The sequence below is a fragment of the Amblyomma maculatum genome, unplaced genomic scaffold (assembly GCF_055883805.1).
Source record: "Amblyomma maculatum isolate TAMU_Amacu unplaced genomic scaffold, ASM5588380v1 scaffold_27, whole genome shotgun sequence".
In the NCBI taxonomy this organism is placed as follows: domain Eukaryota; kingdom Metazoa; phylum Arthropoda; class Arachnida; order Ixodida; family Ixodidae; genus Amblyomma; species Amblyomma maculatum.
In genome coordinates this window covers 1,134,391-1,159,530 of record NW_028146752.1, presented here as the reverse complement: position 1 = coordinate 1,159,530, position 25,140 = coordinate 1,134,391, and the positions used below count along the sequence as shown (strand labels likewise).

General features: G+C 50.0%; 1 protein-coding gene across 2 annotated transcripts in view; it reads right to left on the bottom strand.

The window, feature by feature from the left end:
• LOC146170929 (solute carrier family 41 member 1-like) overlaps nt 1-19,239 on the bottom strand; it is a 247,126-nt gene extending 227,887 nt beyond the window's left edge. For both annotated transcript variants that reach the window (XM_084586680.1, XM_084586681.1), the window contains exon 1: nt 19,063-19,239. The gene's annotated coding sequence lies outside the window, so the exon portion shown is untranslated. The remainder of the gene's footprint in view (nt 1-19,062) is intronic.
• Nucleotides 19,240-25,140: the final 5,901 nt, after the last annotated feature.

The window sequence follows — 25,140 nt, the reverse complement described above, 5'->3', positions numbered from 1 at the left end:
TCGATTCCGACACGATCGAAGGGTCGCGCTGGACCAGGCAATGGCTGTAATGGGCCGGCGGAGGGGCGCGGAGTAGACTTCCGCTGCTGACAAGCAGCACAGGAGCGAATATAGCGGCGGACAAAGTTGTACATCCCCCGACAGTAGTACCGCTGGCGGAGACGCTCGTGTGTCTTCAACAAGCCAGCATGTGCGCTTTGCGGATCGGCATGGTGATGGGCACAAATTTCTGTGCGAAGATGGCGGGTAATGACCAAGAGCCATTTGCGGCCATCGGGGCGATAGCTTTTGCGATACAGCAGACCACCCCGGATCATAAAATGGGAAGCTTGGTGACGAAGGGCTCGCGGGAATGAAGATGTTGAGGACGAGGTGAGGACGTCTAGGAGTGAAGATACCCAGGGATCCCGGTGTTGTTCAAAAGGAAGATCGTCGGAAGTAAGGGCTGCAACGGAGGGTTCAGATATCGAGTCCGAGGGTGCGGGAGAAGGCAGTGGCAAGCGCGACAAGGCGTCGGCGTCGGAGTGTTTGCGAGCCGATCGATATATCACGTCAAGTCAAAATCTTGAAGACGAAAAGCCCAGCGGCCGAGGCGTCCTGAAGGGTCTTTCAGGGAAGCCAACCAGCAGAGGGCATGGTGGTCGGTGATAACGTTGAAGCGGCGGCCATATAAGTAGGGGCGAAACTTTGTTAAGGCCCACACGATTGCAAGACACTCCTTTTCCGTGACGGTGTAGTTAGATTCAGCTTTCGTTAGCGCTCGGCTAAATTAAGCAACTACATATTCGGAAACGCCGTGTTTGCGTTGAGCGAGAACAGCACCGAGACCGATGCCGCTGGCGTCAGTGTGCCCCTCTGTAGGAGCGGATGGGTCGTAATGACGGAGAATGGGCGGCGAAGTTAGTAGCCGTCTGAACGTAGTGAAAGCATCATCGCAGAGTGGGGTCAATGTAGGCAAGTCGGCGGGACCATTTAGTAGTTCTGTAAGCGGTGCAATGATGGTAGCGAAATTGCTGACAAAACGTCGGAAATATGAGCATAGGCCGACGAAGCTGCGCAGCTCATTAACAGAAGTCGGTTTCGGGAATTCAGTGACCGCACGTAGTTTGTCCGGATCGGGCAAGACACCATCCTTGGACACAACATGACCCAGTATTGTCAGCTTGCAGGCGCTAAAACGACACTTAGTATATAAGAGAAATGCGCAACAACTTAAACAGGACACAGGAAGAAACACACACAACAGTTCACGAGCGCACGTGTTTCGCGTGTTTCTTCCTGTGTCCTGTTTAAGTTGTTGCGCATTTCTCTTATATACTATGCAGAACCAACTAGCCCGACAACACGCTCTTCTGAAAACGGCACTTCTTCAGGTTAAGTTGAAGACCGGCGCCAGTGAGACAGCTCAGGATTTGGTGCAAGCGCACGAGAGGCGTCGGAAAATCGGGAGAGAAAACGACGATGTCATCCAAATAACAAGGGCAAATGTTCCACTTGAGGCCGCGTAATATGTTGTCCATCATTCGCTCAAATGTAGCAGGAGCGTTGCAAGGACCAAACGGCATCACAGTGAACTCATATAGTCTATAAGGGGTAACAAAGGCTGTCTTGGGTCGGTCAGACTCAGCCATAGGGACTTGCCAATAGCCAGAACGCAGGTCCAGGGACGAAAAGAACTCGGCTCATTGTCAACAATCGATGGCGTCGTCAATGCGGGGTAGTGGGTATACGTCTTTACGAGTAATTTCGGTAGTCAATGCAAAATCTTATGGAGCCATCTTTCTTTTTCACAAGTATCAATGGAGACGACCACGGACTAGATGAAGGCTGAATTACACCACGTTGTAGCATGTCGTCGACCTGCCCAGCAATAACACGGCGCTCCGCAGGCGAAACACGGTAAGGGCACTGACGAAGAGGGGCATGACTGCCGGTGTCGATGTGGTGAACAACCTCGGTCGCACCGCCCAAGGCAGTCGTTTGCACGTCAAACGAAGAACAAACAGTTGCTCACGGTGAGTCGGGTCGAGGTCACTGGCCACAGAGGATCGAAAAAGGTCCCAACTCGGTATATCGGAAGACGCAGTAATCGTCGTTAGGGAGGCTACGTGGGCACTCTGTGGTAAATACCCATCAACCTCAAACGGCGAGATGAGGTTAGCAACTTCAACATGACTAAGGCATTCGCCACGAAGTAGCGGGACCACAGCGATTGAGGCATTCGCAACAACAATGTCAGCGGTTAATATCGATGATAGCAAAGGAAAGAAGGAGGTGACGGCGAGAGGCGAACATGGGAGAAGGCGAAAAAAGAACAGTCGCGTCGAAAGAAAAGGGTACACAAACGGGAACAATCACAGCACAGTTGGGCGGAATGTCGGTGTCGTCGGCGACAACAAGTTTGACGCAAGAAAAAGACGGCGCATCGTCAAGAACCGCATCACAGAGCGCAGAGAAGGCGACGTGGGCGCGGGCGCAGTCAATAACAGCATTGTGGCGGGACAGGGAATCCCAGCCAAGAATTAAGTCATGCGAGCGTGACGCAAGCACTAAAAACTGTACGATGTAGAAGACGTCCGCGATAACGACACGCGCTGTGCAAGCAGCAAACGGACGAACGGAATTGGAGCTGGCGGTGCGAAGAGAGAGTCCAGAAGGCGGGGTGGTGTCTTTATGAAGCGAGTGACAAAAACTTTCGCTAATGACGGAGAGAGTGGCCCCTGTATCGACGAGTGCAAGGGTACGAACACCATCAACAAAAACTTCGAGAACGTTCGGCGGAGACAGACGAGGACTTGAGGTAGGCTATATGTGCGCAGTTCGTGCCCCAGGAACTGCGGCGGCTAGTTTTCCGAGTGTTGTGTCACGCTGCGACGCCGCATTTGAGACACGGACCGACGGCGAGGGGACGGCGAGCGGTGCAGTGGAATGTGCTGGCGGCCCGACGAGTTGTGCGGCTGCCCTGGAGATGTAACCGAAGGTGGGCGCAAGGTGTCGTATTGATAATTGCAGTCATCCATAGTGCGTGCAGGGGCCGAACGCAGAGTGCGACGGCACAGGCGAGAGACGTGGCCGGGAATACCGCAGTCATAGCAAATAGGCCGGTTGTCATTCGTGCGTCAAAGATTGTAGGGAGGCGTCGTAGATCGGAACCGTGGGGCGACAAATGGTGGCGCTATAGTCTGCACGCACGCAAAGCACTGTGGCGGCGGTGGGCGGGCGGTAACTTCTGCATACGTGGGAGGCATCTGTACTTGCACAGGTACAGACGGCACGATAACAGGGGGGCTGTAACTTAATGGTGCAGCAAGAGGTGTGGGCTGCATTGGAACAGGGTCGGCATGAGGTGCGACAAGCGCTGGCTGGCCAAAACTGGGAGTGCCATCAGCAACCTCCTGCGTGATGGTGTGTCGGATAGAAGGGTTAAGCAGCTGGGCTGTAGATGACGGGCGTGGGCCAGACAAAAGCCCAAGCTGTCGGGAGACCTCATCCCGAACGAAGTCTTTGATGTCAGCCAAAAGGTCGCTGCTCACAGCCAGGCCATAGACGGACGCAGTAGGCGCTGGAGAGCGACAAGTGCAGAGGCGTTGCTTGAGTATCTCGTCGAAACTTTGGCAAAGGTTTTATACTGATGCCACCGTGGTTGGGCTCTTTGCCCACAGCATGTGAAATGCATCGGCATCAATACCCTTCGTTATGTATTTTATCTTGGCAGCCTCATCCATAGACGGGTCGACAACGCTTGCATACATTAACGACGTCTTCAATGTAGCTTGTGAAGCTTTCCATTTCATGCTGAACGCGTCCGCGCAAGGCTCCTTCAGCGCGTTGTTTCCAAACTGTGGGACGACCGAAAACGTCCGTGAGCTTTGCCTTGAAGTTGGCCCAAGTTGGCATGTCGGTCTCATGATTTCGATACTAGAGGTTAGCAACGTCACTAAGGCAGAAGATGACGTTGATTTTCATGCGGTCATCCCAGTTGTTATGGCGACTTACCCGCTCGTACGAGGCTAACCAATCTTCAACGTCCTGGTCGCCCTGCCCGTTGAAAACTGCGGGGTCTCGCTGCCGAATGGCACCGGAGCATGAGATGGACTGCGAAGGGTCTTCCACCGGCTGTTGGCCTACCTCGTTTGTCGCCATAGGTATCGTACGGCTGCGGAGCTCCACGGTGATCGTGTAAGAGTCTCACCCAGCACATCCACCAAATGAAGAGGGGTAATTGGGGGTTATTCGAAGGACTGGAGACGGCGACCGATGACATAAGACGATCGTAGACCGAAGCACAATCCCGTCCGAACAAGACAGTTCGAGCTCTCAGTGCGCGCGCCAGCTGATCGGCGTCTTTATCGTCGTTATTGTCGGCGCTGTATCATCTTCCTTACACAGTATATATTTTCCTATGTTCCTGATGGTGTGAGAATGAGATTACAGTGTGATTGACTGCGAGCTTATCACCACACATTTCACACACACACACACACACACACACACACACACACACACACACACACACACACACACACACACACACACACACACACACACACACACACACACACACACACACACACACACACACACACACACACACACACACACACACACACACACACAAACACAGACACATGTTTGTTTGTTTGTTTGTTTGTTTGTTTGTTTGTAGGAAGTTATGGGTGATGTGTGCGAACGATGCGTAGACGGCACAAAATAAGTTTGATAAAACGGTCCTTGTGTCGGCACTAGTTGCATTCCTTTAAAAAGGGCTATGCAGAATGCATCTTGTTGTTTGCTGCATTTTCCCAAGAAGCTTTCCACCTAGCTCTTAGATTGCTGCGCATCAACTTTATGCAATAAAAACTGCGCTATCGAGACATGTCTCTCCATCGTCTGTGTCTCGATAGCGCATTTTTTTTTGCATCGAAGCATGAGCCAACTAGACCGAAATGTTCTGCTAAACCAAATTTATCCAGTTCCTGTGTGGTATACGCTCATGTTTTATTTTCATGACTCTGGCTTGTGCAGCGCACGTGTCTGATCTCTCATTACCGCTAATCCCAACATGACTGGGGACTCAGAATAATATTGATACGTGGCAAGGCTAGTCCACGAAGGTTAGTCCAGGCTGGCACCGCACACAGAACACAGAAACACAGCAGCGTCGACCTTATTCTAGCATCAATCGTTGTTACCACTTTGTCTTCTTCTGTGTCACTGTTGCTGATCGTTTTCATCTTCCACTTCCAGCGATGCAGGGCATATATGTCACATTACCCCCCCACGAAAAGCACAGTCCCGGTGCGCACTAGGACGAACTACTACAGGGGTAATACGGCTTCATCCGGGCAACATGAACAATCGCGGTGCGTGGCATAGAGGACTGTTGCGGAGGATGTGCAGGGGCGATCTCGTATGTCACAGGAGTGACTGGCCTTAAAACACGGTAGGGTCCTGCGTATCGTGGCAAGAGCTTCTCAAACAGCCCTACTTTACGAGCGGGAGTCCAGAGCAAGACGAGAGAGCCCGGAGAGTAGTGGACATCCCGGTGGCGAGAATCATGGCGCCGTTTTTGAGAACTTTGTGTGAGTGTGAGGAGAGTGTGTAGGTCGATTATAGGCGGAGCGGGGTTCCTCTGGTGGGGCGACAAAGCGTCGAGGTCCATAGTAATACCGACGGTCAGCGTTGTAATAAAAGCGAGGGGTGGGGAATGTACGGCTACTGCAATACCGCGAAGTGTGGCCGGCTCGACAGCAAATGAAGCAGGTTGGCCTGTCGTCTGAGGTGCGCCACTCTGCAGGGTTGTGACCAAGGTAGCGACGTAGGGAGGCTGTGCTGGCGGTTGTAGCAGCCACTAAAGGAACAGGGTGCGATGGTGGCGAGGGCGGCACGGAGCTAGAGGAGAGGCCGACGTTTGCAAGTTCCTGGCGGACAACGGCCTGTATCATGGCAACGGTGTCGGGCAGCGGAGACGAGAGTGGTGCAGGAGTTAGGGCTCAAGTTCTCTGCGGACGATCCGAGTCACTGTCGTGGGATGAGAGGGTTGGTGCAAAGGGGCCAGGTCATCGCAAGATGAGGTAGCCGCCGTGTTCGGAAGACGCTCAAAGCGATGTACGAGACGTCTTTGTTTAGCCTGCTCGAATTTTCGGCAGACTTGGAGCACCGAGTCGACGGTACAGCAATCCATGCAGAATAGGATGTGGAATGCATCATCCGCGATACCCTTGAGGATATGCCCTACCTTGTCACTTTCCGGCATGGAGGTGTTAATCTTGCGACACAACGCAAGCACATCCTGATTGTAGGCGAGGTAGGACTCCGTGGCGGATTGAACACGAGAAGAAAGTTCTGTTTTTGCAGCCAGAGCGCGTCCAATTGGTTTCCCGAACAAGTCCTTTAGCTTGCGCTTGCAGGTATCCCAGGTAACGAGCTCTTGTTCGTGGTTTTGAAACCATGTTCGAGCTGTTCCCGCCAAATAAAATATGATGTTAGCGAGCATGATGGTGGCGTCCCAGTGGTTGTTGCGGCTGCAGCGCTCATACTCATCAAGCCAATCGTCAACGTCTGGATTGTCGTCGCCATTGAAGATGGGAGGGTGGCGAATTTTCTTTAGAACAACTGGCTGAGCCGATGTTCCCGCGGTGATAGGGGCTGCTTCGGAGGTCATCGTGGCTGTTTGAGAAGTGGTTGTGATCTCAGGTAGGTGGCGGCCGCTTCGTAAATCCAGCTTTTGGCAGCGTAAATGGACTAATCGGCGCGTACGGGGATCTTGATTCACCTCCACCAAGATGATACGTGGCAAGGCTAGTCCACGAAGGTTAGTCCAGGCTGGCACTGCACACAGAACACAGAAACACAGCAGCGTCGACCTTATTCTAGCATCAATCGTTGCTACCACTTTGTCTTCTTCTGTGTCACTGTTGCTGATCGTTTTCATCTTCGACTTCCAGCGATGCAGGGCATATATGTCACAATATTACATTACATTTTGGACTATTTGTATTATGTTGTGCATTATGCTGCCAATCAACATATTGTGAGCCTTCCAAGGATCTTCTTCTTTCAAATAAATCATCCCGCGGCGCCACCGGTGGCACGCGCCTCTGTTGTCCATCGGAATAAACTCCAGACACCGCATCCCTTGCATTGCTGTCTCGAACTTGCCGTCTCTACCTGGCCTTCTTACACAAGTGGTGGAGGTGAGACTTGATCCCCGTGCTGTTTTGTGTTCTGCCTCTCGCTGGAGCTACGTTCCGGTCACTGTTTACCACCTACCACCATCGTTATGTCTACCAAGAGTACCCACGAACCGGCAGGACCCTCTATCTCGGCTGCCCCACCCCCTCCGACTGTGCCAACACGACAACGTGACCCGCCGCTGTTCGCTTGTCGTCGCAATGAAGACGTCGTTGACTAGCTGAACATCTATGAGCGCTGCAGTGCCTACAACCGGTGGGACGATGCTCTAAAATTTCTCAATGTTTCTTTCTATCTCATTGAGCTCGCCAGAACCTGGTTTATTAACCGCAAACACCACACCACTAACTGGATCACATTCAAGCAGCAGTTCCGCCAATACTTCGCGGACCCGGCAGTTCGGACCGAGACCGCAAAGAAGAAGCTCACTTTCCAGCTCCAAGGTCCCGATGAGTCATACGCGTCTTACATAGAGGCCATACTAGCACTTCGCCGGCATATTAGTCCCACAATGCCGGAAACTGAACGCGTACACCACGTCTTGACAGGAATTAATTCTATGGCTTATAACACCCTAATTTCCCAGAATCCTTCAAATGTTGATGCCATTATTGCGACCTACCAACGCCTCGACCAGCTGCAGTCCTCCCGATTGCAGCCCGGCATCGCTACTGGCCCGACATCTGCTGACCTCGATCTGCGGGTACAGATTCGAGCCATCATCCGCGAGAATACTTGCCAAGACGAGGCGCAATATTGTAGGTGCTTTTTTTTTCTTTTTGGCTCTGTACATCTACCATTTGATGCCAGCAAACCGTCCGCACTCAAGTGCCCCCGATGAGCGTATTCCCTCGTATATGTGACAGGTTTAATTTTTCATATTTTATCTGAAGTATTGCCCTAGCTCTACTTAAATTTCTCTTTATCTGTACAGTTGGTTCACCCTTTGGTGAGCGGTACGTAACCAAGTGTCTGCGATAAATGTATTTGTTAATCACAAACAAAGAATAGATCCTTTAGTCACGTATGCGCTAATTTTTTATTGATGGTAAATACCGCTGCGCTTTAAATTAGTACGGTTATGAAAAAATGCTTTTTGCTCGCACACTGTGTTTGTCATTTCTATAAACGGCGATTGAAGTGCAGAAATAACACCGATTAATGAGATATATTACATATTACTGACGATTTAAGATACATGTTCAGTAGACAGACAGACTAAACATTAATGTCCAACAGATAAGGTTAAACGTTGAGTAAAACGGCAAGTTGAGCAAGTTGGTACATAATTGAGCAAAAAATATAACAGCTCAACAACGGAGACAAGAGATTAGAAAAAAGACGGGACCAGCGCTGACTAGCAACTGAAGATTTGATTGAAAAGAACACAAATATATACTCATTTATAACCAAGAGCACGCGTGATCAGTACTAACAGCACCGATACCTGATAACGTGAAACTTAACAATCTTGATACCGCAGTTCACAGTCATGAACGAGAACAGATGGGGTGCTAATGCACGTATCGCGGTTTTTTTGTCAATGTGAAATGCCTCACTGCTTTTTCTGGTTAGTTTATCGCGGTGCTTGTACAGAATCTTCGTATCTTTAAAGTGCGTGAATACCCTCATACGTGAACACAATGCTTCTTTGGGTGGGGCCCCTTCCTCGAACTTGGCCTTGCACTGCAGGGAATGGCGCCGTAACCCCCCTATTTCGGTGTAATTCGGGCTTGCCGCGGCTGCCCTTTGAGCGGCCGCCGCCCGTGCCATGTTGTTCTCCTCGTTCCCTTTCTCCCGCCTGAGACGGCGGAGAGAGGTTCGGACGACTTGTCACTGTCGTTCGGGCCACAGCTCCGCCCTGGCGTCCCAGTGGCTGTTCTCATTGGCGCCTTTTGGCTGGAACACGGCACCGCTTCGACGGCTGCGCGACCCTCCGAGCGGGGCCCAGGAGAGACCCCTCCGAGACATCGCAAGGTGCGTACGCTAGAGTTCTTGTATGCCGGCCTTTGTCCGCGCACACCAGTGTGTACTCGAGTTCGTCTGCTCCGGGTCGTACCTGAGAGTGCAGCTCGAGCCTGTCGATCGTGATCCAACGATCCGCGACAGGCGTACCTTGCGGTGGCTGCCCACTCTCTCTGAAAGGAACCCTTTGGTCACGGCGAGAGAGAGATGACAGCACGCCCTTGCGTGCTTGCGGCGTGCATTCATTAGAGAGTTTTAGAATAGGGGGCCCCAAGCTTTGGGGCCCCCAAGGCATAGATTTCCTTACACTAACTAGAGGGAAAGCTGAGGGCGCTGCACTTCAGCCACCATGGGCGCGCTAAGAATCATGGGCCGGTGTGCTACTTGTTGCGGGACAGTCGGTTTTTCTCGGGTACGTGGAGTGGCGTTACTGCGATGTTTCTTTTTCGTCATCATCATCATTTGAAGGTGCGTACATAGACCACGAAAGCCATAGTAGCGAAGGCACAAAAGCAGCCGTCGCCAATAAATGGTTTTTAGTCCCGAAATGCCACTAAAAACTTCCTTAAGTGATTGCACAACCATAAATATTTTCATAACGTTTTTTTTTATTTCAAACTTTGCTTATTAAGTGCGAAATATTGGTATTTGTGCTGCTAGAAACTAAGCCAATAGGAGAAAGAGCCATCGCTTATATTAGATAAATATCACACCAACATGCTGTTTCTCTCTCTTTTTGCAATTTATAGTCACAATATTCAATGTTAGGACATTATTTACGGTAGAACAACGTTTATCTTTGCATTAGTTTTGGCCAAAAGTTGTAGTTCTGCACTCGGTTGCTCTCCGGCCCATGATGCTTTGAGCGCCCATGTAGGCGGAACTGGCCGTCTGGAAACTCCATGTAAACTCCCATAGACGACAGCACAGCTTTCCCTCTAGGTGAGAGTAAGAAACTATGCCCCAAGGAGCTTGGGGCGTCGAAATGCGCATGCGCAGAACGTAAGGCGCGCATGGGGTCTTGGGTTAACGCTTGGGGCGGCCCCTATTTTTCCAAAATAGCGTTCGCCCCAAGCCGCCGTTGGGTCGCTTGGGTTACGGCAACATGGCGGCGCTCGGCCAAGCGGCGGCCGCTCGCCTCGGCACACATTCGTCGTCACCGCTCCATGGTGTCACACGTTCATGGAAAACGAAAGGCCAACGAAGCATATGCTATGTCTCATGATGCCCGCACAACCAAATTTTAGCGATAAAACGCACTATATTTTCAGATTGCTTCCGGATTTACCGAGCTGTTAGGCTTAGCGAGTTCGCCTCCTTTGGTTGCCATGGGGACCAGACGGCGGAAAGCGCGGACGGTTCAAATGAGGTTTCCCGGTCTCGGTCTGGATTGACAATTGGCCGATTTCGTCTTCTCTGACGAAAACGGTTTATATAACCGGTAGTCTTAAGATAGTTGTTGCACAATAATAGTACTTTTTGAGGAATAATATAACGTTGTTTGCTTTTATATATTAAAATGCTTTTCCTTGGCTACCGTCGTGGCGCTGCAATCGACGAACGCAAGCCCGGCTCCGCTGCGTCGGGAAAACCCCTATTCTAAAACTCGCCGCTCGGTTAGCACGTTGCGCTGCCGCGCGCCATTTCCTTGGGGGCCCCAAGCCTTGGGTCCCCCTATTCTAAAACTCCCTATTGTCACTGCGTGCGCGCAGCGGAGCCTTGCTCCTCGCGCGCTCCTGGGACGCGGTGACTGAGTGTTCGTGTACCGCTAGCGGATCTCTCCTGTGTGAACTAGGAGGCTTGTGTCGTTACAGCGAAACGCTCTCCTCCCTGCGGAGGTTGAGTGCGCGCTGTTGTGTGACAGTGCGCGCGTGGTGACGACTGATCGGGGCTTCAACTCGCGCGACCCCACGTAGAAAACCACAATTCTAACGCAGATCCATGTAGTCCGCTCTTTAACGATACCAGGTTTCTGTACAAGCGCCGCTCCCCAATACCGCGAAAACGGTATTGGGGCTTCTTATTCAGAGCAATCATAAAAATACAGACACTCTAGCTAAACTCACAGCCGCTGTCTCGGAGACCATTCGGCGCATTGCTAACATCGAGCTATGTGGAAGGCTGACTTACGACGTCTGTTATCAGTCGCCTAATATATGCCCTCCCTTACCTTAGCTACCAGGAACGGGACCTCGTTGACTGTTCTATTTAACAAGGCGGCACTTCACCTCCCTCACCGACCCCTAACTGCAAACACCTGGCATTAGGTGTTTATAACACTGTAACGGAGCTCGTGGAAGCTCATCTCTCAGTATGAGCGCCTCAGCCACCCCGCCAAGAGACACTCGACAAGTAATTACTCATTGACATCCGCACTATCGCAGCGATAGGGCTACAAAAGAAAGCTGTACAGCGTTCTCAGAAACTTCGCAGTTTTTATTTTTTATTTGAAGATTTATTAAAACGAAACACAAATCAATTATAAGTGCATAAAAAAGTTTGTACAGTAGGAGGTCCCAAAGAAAGGTTGTCTAGGGGACCTCCTATCAGGAATACACGAGTATCAATACACAAATGCGGCAGAGGATCTTGAAAAGGATACAACCAAATTGAAACCTATTAGTGAAATTTCGGCAATGAATAAGTACCACAATAATAAGCGGGAGTAAATTTTCAAACAAAAAAAAGAAAGAAAAGCAAGCAAGGGCGTACAACAGGCAAAGCAAGAGAACATTACGAAAAACACAAAAGATATCAGACACAGAATGGGCAATGGATGAATGGATGCAAATATAATAAAAACGGAAGCGGAGACAGATAAGAATATTCAGAATGACAAACGCTTTGACCGGTTGCTGGATTGTTTGATTAGAGATTTTTTTTTTTTAGGAGAGTGTAGAAAGCGGGTTGCGAACGGGCTGATTTAACTGCTAGCGGTAATGAATTCCAAGCTTTTATGGACGAGAAAAACGTTTGTTTTCATTAATTTGTGTTCACTTTTGGTAGTAGCATATTGCTTTGTTCAGAAAATCGAGTGTTATTACTATTAGCGAGGAAAGATTCCGAGAAACAGAGAAGTTAACAGTTATCATTGCGAGCGCGGTAAATTAGAAGACCTAACCTAAGATTAAAGAGTCATTTCAAGGGAAGAATGATTAGGTCAGAGTAAAGGGGTGAAGAAGAGCGCTTGGGTTTGAAAATGCGAAATACATAATAAATGGCATGAATAGGTGATGATCTACTATAATTAAGGTGACTGTTAATGAAGGCATATTATATAGCGTAGAAAAACATGTCTAGTTTTTATTAACACCCTTATTCCAAATGAAATTTTGTTTACTGACAGATTTGGTTCATAAATTAAACTTTAGATGACAGTCGAGCGTGATGCCAAAACATCTAACGTATTCAGAGGCAGAGATAATACGATCTCCCAGACAAATGTGTGGGTTCGTGATAATTTGCTTTTGATTAGTGCGGAATATCATGAAGGTGGTTTTTGTAGGGTTACGTCGTAGCATGTTATTTTGGCACTATAAAACCATATTCTGTAAGTCTATGCTTAATCTGTTTATTAGGCGTGTGAGATTACTATCCAATAAGCTAAGGACCCCTAAATATCCGACATACTCGAAAAGGGGGAATAGACTCCGAAGCGACCGTCACTGGCCCAGCTTCCACCTCGCATCCGCAATAACCTCATCGTTACCCTTCTCCCTAAAAACAAGCGCCCAGTGTATCATCCCTGCACAAAACATATTTGACAGATCGGACAGCAGTCTATGTCGACGCAGCCGAATACTCCGACCGCGATGCTTTTTCGCTAGCGGTAGTAAACCACTGTGGACGGCCGTTGGTTGCGTGCTCCATCCCTGTCAGATAATCTGAAGAGGCCGAGGATGCGGCCATAGCCTTGGCGATGGCCTCCACCTTGCAGATACCATCTTCAGTGATTCCAAATCTGCAATTCGTAACTTCGCCAGAGGCCGGATCTGGGCCGTCGTTCTATCCCTCCTTCATTCCGCCAGAACCAAATGATCGCAGAGCACTCATCCCATCCAGGGAACGAGGCGGTCTACAGTTACGCCCGAGGACCGAGCTGTGGCGTCACCCGTTCTGCGGACGGCGAGAAATCGTGTGGTTGCGTTTCATGACCTCACCATGGACTACCGCTTAGGTGAACTTATTCCCCCGCGCATATTTCCCTTACGAAACCCCAACCGGTTGCGTGGAGGCAGCTCCAAACGAACGCTTTCCCGAACCCTGCGATATATACACGCATATATCCTGGGGTCTCATTCTGTATACTATGTGATCAAAACGCCACTTGGGTACACCCCTCCCGCAGGTTTGCCGCTCTCGAATCAAGACCAGTGGGAGGCCGCGTTGCTCAGATCCGACTCGAACACCAAGTTGTGACAAGAGCCAGTCGCCGAGCGCCACGAGCTCATGGCCACTTGATGAGACAATATTTTACTAACTGTCGACGAAAATCCTCCTTCTGCACTGAGTGTGCTTCTTAAGCTCTGTGGTGCGGCGCTCGAGGAAGCACAAAATGAATGGCGCCGCAAGGACGCCAGGATCGAACGCCCGGCGGGGTCGACTTTGTATATGCGTGAATCGCCTGGTGACATCATTAGTCATGACGTCACCACATGATGACGTCATAGTCCTTACCCGACTATTTAGACATGACTAATTAGTTCGAGAAGGGGGCTTTGTCGGACTGGTTGGTTCATGTTGAACGGAAGGAACAGCTCAAACGGTGAGCCTCTCTCGCCTTTCTACACGTCCCGTCCGTTTGAGCTGCTTGTTCCTTCCGTTCAACTAATTAGTGCTAGATAATGACTGGTTAGTAATTAGTGCTGGTTAGTGACTAGTTAGCCATTAGTCATTACTACTACACCACTGATGTAGCTCAGTGCGCCGATCAGCGGCGCCTGCCAGCTGTCGCGGCTGCTATTAGGCAGCGACTCAAGGTCAGTGTGACCACGGCCAAGGTGCGACCACGACAAAAGTGCGATTACGGCCAAGACGGCTGGTGCAGAACCAGCTCTTATTACAAAATATGAAACATGATCTGGTTAGGTGTTCGTGTCCACAGTTCCATGGCGTCCACTAAAAAATATACAGCTCCTTCCTTCCACAAAACCTAACTCGAATAAAAATTATGGAAAAAAACTGCGGATTGAAAGGCTGGTGTTCAAGAAGCTATGGCTGCAACACTCACACCATTCGCTCTATTACTAGGTTCGAGCCATGCTTAAGGTCACCCAATGTTTTTGTTAATGTATTGCACTGCGGCCAGACAGCGCGCGGTGTTAGAAAGTGGCTTTAGGCAGCGGCCCCTACAGCTTGCCAGCGCTCGTGCTGGTTGGTCGCATCTCTTCCCCTCGCCACATTAGAACAACCGAGACGCGCACTCGAAGCATGCAGCAACTTTTAAGCGCCTGAGCCACTTTCCGCCAGGCTAAAACATTCCTAAACAAAGTGGCAAAACATTGGTGACTTACGTGCGGTTGTATAACGAGAAACCAATGGTGGAACGTTCGACGTTTTCATCTCGTAATTTTTGGAGCCCTCAAAATTTAGGGTTGGGCCCGCAAACTTTGGGAGTGGTCCGTGCTAACCCTACGTTTTGCTGATGGACCTCAAGTTTTGCTCAAAACCACCCACTGGTGCGGTATAACCCCAGATTGTTTAGGGCGGGCCGAGTGGCTCTTTCGAATTTGGCGACAGCTTCTGGTTCGTCCTCGGAACGATGACGGTGCATTTCTGGTTGATTAGTCTGAGGTTTCTTAAGCAGTTTTTTTTTAAAGGTTAAAACCACGTTTTTCTGGCGATGAGATGCACAAAGATTTGGGTTCAAAATGAGCATTAGCGTCCAGTTGTCCATAGTTGTGTCGCAGATGTACAAAATATCTCACTGCAGCCTGTTTTAACAGCTTCCGTTTCTCCTAGCAGCATACGTACACGAAAGGGAAGGACTATTGCGTTCATATAATCTCGTTCTTGTTGAATGACCGCATACCCCCTACACGTAACTCAAAGGTTAGCCAGCAAAAAGGAACCACAATCGGCCACTGGTCACACAGCGATCTCTGTACGGGTCTCCTTAAGCGGAAAGCCTGGCGTTATCCTGTCTCGAAAATCGTGATTGATTAACAGAGTGGTATTGTCACAGCCTACGTACGAGTATTTCATACATGCCACAACGCTCATGTAAAGCACTGTCACGCGAGGAAATGTTATTACAGCACATGCAATGAAAATTAAATGTCTCGTGTCTCAAATGATAGTAGTAAAAAAATTTATTTCGTTGAAAAAAGGCCAATAATTTTACGATTCAAGCGGGATTGGAATCCACACGTGTGTGGATCCTATAGGGCCAGACGCTGTATTAACTAAACAACTCAAGGCCACAGAAGCGACGCGACTGGCTAGCTGGTACTGCATATTAGTACCGCATATATATTATTAGTACCGCATATTAGTACCGCATATTAGTACCGCATATTGGTACTGCATATATATATATATATATATTGTGAGGCAGAAGAACGCACCAGCAAATTCACCTTTTTACTTCAGGTAGGCCGAAGCAGCAGCTACCGACTAGCCACAGCTTAGCAACACTTCGTCTTCTTCGCACGACACGATGACCGATGATGATTACGCTGAGATGAAGATGAAGGTCACTCACAGTGCTTACAACATTCCCCCTCGAACGAAAGCGACCATCCTGGTCGCAAATTAAATCTTAAGGTCGGCGGTTAAAGGGTTTCAAGCGCGACACGTGCACAATCTCGGTGCCGCGACACCGACGATCGCGAACAGGCGATGCAGGTGTGATGAGATAGTTTACAGGGGAAGTTTGTTCCAGAACCGTGTACGGGCCAATAAAACGGCTCAGAAACTTTTCACACAGGCCGGGGATGCGAGTAGGTGTCCAGAGTAGCACTTCGTCTCCAGGGCGGAAAGACACTGAGCGATGAGTCGCATCATACGTGCTTTTCCTGGAAGCTTGAGTGGCTTCAGTTTGAAGGCGGGCACGATCACGGCAGTGGGCGATACGAGACACGAACTGTTCGTGGGAAGGCGCGGCAGAAGGAGTAGAAGCTGTGAAGAAAGATGCTTCGAGGGAGAAGGTAGGATGGCGGGCATAAACAAGAAAAAACGGAGAGTAGGTGGTGGTTCGTTGAACGGCAGTGTTGTAGGCGAAGGTTACAAAGGGGAGTAAAGAGTCCCAGTTGTTGTGCTGAGGGTGAATGTAGGTGGATAGCATATCAGAGAGGGTGCGATGAAAGCGTTCCGTGAGGCCATTGGTCTGAGGGTGGTAAGGAGATGTAGTTTTATGCACCGTGCCTGAAGCATGAAGCACTGCGGCGAGGACGGTGGAGAGGAACGACTTGCCACGATCGCTAAGGAGGAGGCGAGGGGCGCCGTGGCGAAGAAGTATGGTGTGGAGGAAGAAGTTGGCGATTTCGGAAGCGGAGCCGGAAGGAAGTGCTGCGGTTTCAGCGTATCGGGTGAGGTGGTCAACGGCAGTAACGACCCAGCGGTTGCCAGCTGGAGTCAAGGGCAGGGGTCCATACAAGTCGATTCCGACGACTTCGAAAGGTGTGGAAGGACATGGGAGAGGTTGCAAGAGACCGGCAGGAGGCGACGTAGACCGCTTGCGTCGTTGACAAGGGATGCAAGACGCATCCCTTGTCTATATATATATATATATATATATATATATAGATATATATATATATATATATATATATATATATATATATATATATATATATATATATATATATATATATATATATATATATATATATATATATATATTGTAACGTAACGTTACACAGAAGGCGCTGTGGCACTGTGACACCGAAGAACACCAACAGCCAGTCAGGGCAGCACGAAAGCGGAGCACCGTTTCGCTTCGTCGTCTTCTCCGAATCGCCGGTTCAAATCTTCGTCGTCTATGAATGGCATATGTGTCATTAGTGTAAGGGCAGCGCAGTCTCCTTTCTCGCGTGTCTCGTAAAACTGCGCAGCCCGTACACTAACTCAAGGCCTGCTTGCACAGGCTCGGGACAAGCGAGGGTTTGTGTGTTTGCCGTGTGGCACTCACGTGTAAAATGCTGCTCTGTAAAACTTAGGCGGAGCTTTTTTTCTTTTTTTTTTTTTGTGCTGCAGAACTACTACCCGTATTCTCGCAAAAACCTGACGTCTAAAATCGATTTAACCTTCGATCTTTCTCAAGAGACTCAGGTGCCCACAGAAGCAAGTATGACAGATACCGCGCCTTTCCCTTCCTATTAAGCATTTTAAGAACGCCTGTGAACTTTAATGCGTTCAACGGAACAGTGGTCGTCTTCGGCAACGGGTGCGCGAAGTACCGTGTGTACAAGGTTAACAGCAAAATAACGCTTAGTAATTGAGACACAGCAAACACAATCCTGCAGTGGTAAGACGCCCGACTACTGTGCCGGAGTTCCCGGGTTCGAACCCGACCTCGGCGGCTGCGTTTCGATGGAGGCGAAACGAAGTGGCGTCCGTGTACTGTGCGATGTCAGCGCACGTTAAAGATCCCCAGGTGGTCGAAATTACTCCGTAGCCCTCCACTACGGCTCCCCTTTCTCTCTTTCCACTTTCACTCCCACCTTCCTCCCTTCCTTTACGGCGCGGTTCAGGTGTCCACAGAGCAAGTGTGACAGTTACTGCGCCTTTCCCTTCCTGTGAACCAACCAACCAACCAACCAACCAAAACGACCTGCTGCTACACAATATTCCGTGATTAACTGATTTAAACCATCCGTATTTTTTTTCTCTCGAACTTAGCTCTGCGTACAGGGTGCAAAAATCAATCACAACGCGAGAGAGCTCACAACTTCTCTGATATGGCAAATAGGGAAGAAAGACTGCATTTTGCGCTTTCCGTCTAAGAAGCACAGACCCTCTGCATGACGGCTGCTATTCCGAGTGTTCTTATCACCAGTGCTTTTGTTTTCGTTGGCACTTGGCGTGATTCTCGTGTAGCCTGCCTCTACGTACAGACGAAAAGCAGTTGAGCACGCATATATTATCCCAGTAAACGTCGCAACGGAATTCCTTTGTGGACCAGCTTCTTTTTGACAAGAATGTTTTCTCAGCACCCTCTCGCGACTGAAAAAAGGCCTTAGACGACGTCAGCCTCTTGCGGAATGCGTGGCGCAAGTACATCACTGTTCCTTCTAGTGTTTATAATTACTGAAGTTGTGGACGAATGTGCGTTGTAAAAAAGATCTATAAGGTGTCGTGATGCCGCTGGCGCCCAGACAAAGCGAACAGTGCCCACGAACTTCGCTTAGTTGTACAACACCCGACCTGAATGCAGGGTTCGGCTAGCTAGGTCCGGATAGTTGTAGAGATCCGTCAGCAACACTTTTGCGATTGTTGACCTGTACAGACAATTTTGAGTCTCGACGCGTGAGCCTTCGGGTAACGCAAAGAACGGTTGCTTCCCATTTTGCATCGCACGGTGCTAACAAGTGTCAATCAGCCACATAAGCGACGAAGCAACTTGATGCACGGAGGCCGAGTGGACGGAGCATATCAGCCGTATATTTCGTAACGAGAGCTGATCACTGCAGTACAACCACTACATTTGTCAGGGTGGAGAAAACCTTCAAAAGGGCCATACGATTGAGGCGATGAAGACGGGTATCGCTTGTGTAAAAACAGGACAAGGCTATAGCTGCCGTTCAGAAACCACTGGACAGACAGGATCATCGACGAATTCATCCGTTCCTTCCAATAGCCGCCACGCTCTCCTCCACGTTAACCATCCCGAGTAGCTATGGCATACACTAAACACGAGAGAAAGGACGCCGTTCGTCAGCCTAATATGAATGCGCTGCTTACCTTTGAGCCGTGGTCAGGGGTTGCAGATGCCGTTGTCGCTGCTCTAGCGATGTGGCCGGAACTAAGGGTGATCTGGGAGCTTAGGCGCTGCAGTAAAAATGCAATTAGCAGCGGCGGTTTACACATTCGGCCGGAAGCGAAGTCGGTCGGGGCGAGAGTGAACGACGGAATCTCTGGCGGCAACCTTGCACTTTGCGCCCATCAAGCGGCAGATAATCGCGTCACTCACTTATCGCAGCCAGAGAGCATCGCACGTGTTTCGGCTCCCGCGACGAGAGAAGCACAAACGTGCTTTGCAGGCAAGGTCAGCCAAAGCGTCAAAGGCCCACTGCGGCAGTTGTCCTGACGAGTACCGTTCGGTGCAGTCTGCTGCTGCTGCAGATTGACGTAGCTGGTAGAGATACTTGAGCGTGTCGTCAACTTAGTTCCGAAACACGAGCACCGTTGTGTCAGCAGTTCTTGAAAATATGTCAAGGACTCAAATAAATTTCGATTAACTGCACTCGGCACGCAAGAATCGCACAGGAATAGCCGGTTCTTTTCTCAGTGATGGCGGGAACATCCGAGGATAGGTTTTTTTTCCTTTAACATTGTTATCGTGTTCCCGGATCAGGACGAATTTTTCTCTGAGAAAGCTGTATAGCTTTCCTTTGTAGCCGTACGGCTGCGCTTGGGTGGATGCAATGAGTAATTACTCCCTTAATACGTCTGTAAAAATATTTGCTCAATGATTTACATATTGTTCGTAAAGTAAGTGCAATGCGATGATGCGAGCCTCATTTCCAGCTTCTTCGCCCACTCGCGGGTCGATCACGCTCTATATGAGAACACATCCGCCGCTACGTATACTTAGGCTACATTCATTGATCAATAAACTTTATTGGGGGTTAGGGGTAATGGTATAGGAAAGAGCAATGGTCCTTTGACCAGGAGTCCGTTGGCCTCAGTAGAGGCTCTGGCTCGCTGCACCAGCAGGAGCTGATGCTGCGCGCCCGGGTCGGCTGGAAGGTCCTCCCACTGCTCAGAACTAGGGATTTTAGGTATTAGGTATTATCTCCATGTTGTGTGGTATAGTAGTGTATCAATGTCTTCGCACCAGACACATTCGCTTTTGTATTGTGTTTCTCATATCTTGTGGTACAGGGCGCTCTTGGTACAGGGCGCTGTTTGCATATGTGTTTGTAGGCGCCTTAGTGACTTGCTCTCTGCGTAGTGTGTAATGTGGAAGTGCGTACTTTCTACGTTTCTCCCTTCACATTGTTTTCCCGAATGTTGCTGGTGTTGTGAAAGGCTCTACAGATGGCTCCGCTGCGGCGCTAGTGAAAGCATCTACTCTAGTGTTACCCTCCGCCCGTTGACCCGAACAGTCATGTGTTGTGTGTCTGTTCTTTCCGGCCGACCGGCTAGGAACTTGTTTCCTATGCGACTAATCCTGTTCTTTTGGAAGGCTCGACAGGCGGCTTTGAGTCAGAGACAAGCCACTAACTGTGTGGTCTTTAGTATGCTTCCGAGATTGTTAGGATTATTGCCTCCTCTTCCGCCATCCGGATGCATTTGGTTCGTAAAGTTGTGCCGTATATGAACTTGCCTTGTTAGTCAGTGACCGTGGCTGAGGTCACCCCTCTGTCTTTGTACCGCGCTGCGTCGATGTGCATCACAAAATGTTTTCTGTTCAGGTGTTTGTCAAGGGCTTTGGCTCTGACATTCCTTCTGCTGTCATGATTGGCTGGGTCCATATTCCAGGGCAGCGGGCTGACCGTGAAAGTGTCCCCGATTCTGGTGCGATGTTTATGGTCTGTACGCTATTGTCGTCTGTAAGAGGATATTGCCGCAAATCATTCAAACCTGTATTTGCTCTTTTTTCCACAGCCGCCGGCATGCGCCTTTATCACTCGGATTCTGGCATGCGTATCAATTCTGTGTTCTTTGTTTGAACATGCTCGTTGTCTCGAGAAGCAGCTTCATCTGTTTCTTTGTCGCGCAAGATGCTCCGAAATGTTGCTCGACGATTCCGGCCTCTCGCATATATTGCTGCAATGTTCTAGGTTGTACTAGCCACCGTAGCCTTCGCGTAGCCCATTCGACTCGAATGACAGGGGCGGCGCTGCGGTCGCCGAGATGTGTGGACGTGATCCAATCGGCTCCGTCATCTTCATATGATTCCGCAGTGATTTCTGTCGATTTTCACCGAAGTTCTTGCATCAGCAGTTTCGTGAAGTGGCAGGGAATTCGTGGATACCTGATTTTGAGGTGGGTCTTCATTTCTCAAGAATCTACAAGTACGTTTCTACCACGTGAACGCCGCCGCCGAACTAAGCCTAGGCGTGCACACCAGACGCTAGCGCTAGCCAGAAACGCGCTAGCTCGGCGAGACGCCAGCCGCCCTTCGCGCTGGGTGCAACACGAAGAGAATGGCAACCGATGAAATGGATAGCTCTGCGGAGGATTTACCACAAGCATCGACTACAGAAGACGACACGGGTTGGAAAGTGGTGACCAGCCGGAGAACGAAGAAGGAACGCGCCCAACCTACTGCGCAACTTTCACAGCAAGCACAACATGCAAGCGACGGGCAGGTGAGCTCTTCTCGCAAGCCTCCTAACATTAAGAACCGGGTGATAAGAGCCTCACGCATGCCACCCCAGCCGCAAGACAACATCAAGATAGTGCTTCGCCCAAAGGGCGGCTTGAACTTGCAAAAGATCGGACCTACCTTAGTGAGCAAAGCCATAATGGCAGCAGTTAATCTTGATCCACAGCAGACCACGGAGGACATAATGTGTCCCAATATTACGCAGAACATCATGGTGGCGAGCACGCCCTTTCGAGAAAATGCAGACAAGTATGGGCAAATAAGGGCTATCCGAATAGCCGAAAAAGAGTACGCAGTCAGCGCTTACGAAACTGCCCCAAGCGATACCTGCAAAGGGGTAATCAGACACATCGATAGTGCCGACGATCACAGGACGATTGAAAGAAACATTGTGAATGACCGCAACCCCTTGGCACTAGCGGCGAAAAGAATCAAGGACTCAGGATCAGTGTGCGGAGACAGTCCGACCCTATACCACGTCACATGGGAATGTAAACACAACTACACTTTCCACAAACAAACTAACCCGAGTGCGGAGCAATGGGAGGGCCTGCTAACCAGCTGCGAGCTCACCGCCCAAAGGGCATTGGTGCAGCACGCATGCGAGGTAGCCAGGACCAGTGGAGCCCTGGAATGAGGGAACCACCCGTGCTAAGGAGTCTCCAACGGTGGCGAAGAAGCGGCTGCAGGAAGACTCTCCGAGACTAACCAAAAGACCTCAATAAAGTTTTTTCACTCACTCACTCACTCATTGTGTTCGATGGTCTTCGCGTCCCAAACTTCGTTAGGTATGGACCCACACTGGTACCCTGCTACTTATATCGCAGACAAGTAGACATATGCTACGTATGCGGCAAACTCGGACATCGTGCGGACGTTTGCCCCGAGCCAAACTCAACCGAATGTAGGGGTTGCGGACTTCCTAACCCCACCTCATCCCATGTGTGCGATCCAAAATGCAAGCTGTGCGGGGGCTTGCACGTGACGGCGGACAAGTTGTGTAGGAGACGCTATCTCATTCCATACGTAGTACGCGCACGACGACAACGAGCGCGACTGGAGCAACAAGAGGAAGTACAGCTAGTTGAAGAAGACAAGCAGCACGCGGCACGAAGCCGATCTAGGTCCAAGACGCCAACACGCAGCCGCTCCCGCTCTCAATCGAAGAGCCGCACACATGCGAGGACAAACGGAAGTAGTTCTCAGGTGCGCTTCGGTGGAAAAGACAACGGAGGCGATGGCACGTGGGCGGACAAGGTCAGAGACGCTATCACGCCTCCAAAGAAAAGTGAGTCCCGCAGTCCTGATAAAGAGCGAATAGCTATGTTAGAACAGGAACTAAGAGAGCTAAAAGCCGCTTATACTAAGCTAACACTCGAATTAACTGCAATGGGTAAAGCGAACAGCCGTAAACAAACGCTCACACTTGAGCCATCAACCGCTGTCGAAATTCCCCAACTCGTTGAGACGAACAGACATGAAGAACAAATCGAAGAGTGCCCGCCTTCTAAGAAGCGCGCTTTAACGCAACCGCGAACCACGAAGGACGCTATGGACGCCATGAGCGAGAATATGAGGCTAATGCACGAGAGCATGGTGCGAATGAACGAGAAAATGGACATATTTAGCTCACGAGTACAGAAAATGGAAATGTATCTAAACAATACGGTAGTACCGGCAATGGCAAGGATGAGCTCACAACACATCGGTGCGCAAGGCCCACCTCGCGATGGTCTCACTGCAAGCGAAGGAGGTTACAACGGCCAACATGACAGTGCCGAATAAGACACGCAGTCTCCGCGTCTGGCAATGGAACTGCAGGGGGATCGCCTCAAAAAAGGCGGTCCTCCTGCAGATGGTCAAATCAGAAACCGAGAAACCACACGTCATCATGCTACAAGAAACACTCACAACCGAACTGGCCATTACGGGATATACGGCCGAAGCCCACAGAAAAGAGCAGGGCAGAGGCGTCGCTTTACTGATTGGAAAGAAGATCCCGTACATTCGGCATGAGATCTGCCACACAGCCTGCTATCTAGAACACCTCACGATTGAGATCATACCGAACGACCACGTAGGGAACAAGCAAAGCATCTTCCTCACCAATCTGTACAGCTGCCCTAAGGATACGAGGCAAGGGTTTAGAGGCATTCTGGCCAAGATTGCGCACATCGCCAAAGACAGTCCGCTGATTATAGGTGGAGATTTTAACGCCCCACACCAGGCTTGGGGTTACGCGTATCCCTCTAGCAAGGGAATTCGTCTTCTCACGACAGCCTCCGATCTCGACTTCACGCTGATCACAGACCCGGAGACCCCAACCAGATGTGGCACTTCCACATGTCGAGACACCATACCGGACCTTACTTTTGTCCGGGGCCTAGAAAAATGTGCCTGGCACAACTCAGGAATAGACCTTGGGAGTGACCACTATATTCTCCGAATCGATGCAGAGATACCGGGAAAGAGGCAAAGGGAATACAAACTTATCGATTGGGACAAATTTCGTGCAATGCGGGCGCAGCCATCCAACTCATCAGGAGCAACCACAAAGCACACGATAACGAGCTGGACCGAGCAGCTCAAAGCAGACATCGCAGCCTCGGAACGGACAATTACCACGGACGTTAAGGTAGAGAGGATGGACAGTCGGCTAGCGAATCTTCTCGAAGCCAAACATTCCATTCTAGCCAGGTGGAAGGGTCAACGTCTTAACAGAAGACTACGAAGGAAACTTGCCGAACTCAACAAGACAATTGAACAATACTGCATGGTTCTCTCCCGACAACAATGGGATGAAGTCTGTAACTCCCTCAATGGGCAAATACGCAGAGGAAGTGGGTGGGGACTCATAAAACACCTCCTCGACGAACACGGAACAAAGTCCAAAACTATGCAACGGATCAGGCTAAGTAAATTAGTACATCGCGAGAAGCAAATTAGTACCGCCGAAGCCCTTCTGGATGACCTTGCCAAACGATACTTACCGCTTAAATCGGGGTTACCCAGTACCTTACAAAGGAACAGCTATGACGGTGCGCCAAACTCAGAGCTAGATACAGACTTCACAGAAAGCGAAGTACGCTTCGCAATTCACGAACTCAACAGTAACTCTGCAGCCGGCCCCGATGGTATCACAAATCGGGCTCTCCGAAACTTAGAGGACGACTCGGTCACGTTCCTAACGCAACAAATCAATGAAGTCTGGAAAACTGGCCAACTACCTGCAGAGTGGAAGCATGCCAATACGATCCTCATCCCAAAACCGGGCAAGCCGCTGGGCCTACCCAACCTAAGGCCGATCTCACTGACGTCCTGCCTAGGAAAGCTAGCCGAACACGTCATCCTGAATAGACTATCGGAATACGTAGAAGAAAAGGAGTACTTTCCTTACAATATGATTGGCTTTAGGCCGGGTCTCTCAACGCAAGACGCTATGCTACGCATCAAGAAAAGTCTGTTGGATCGCCCCACACGAGACA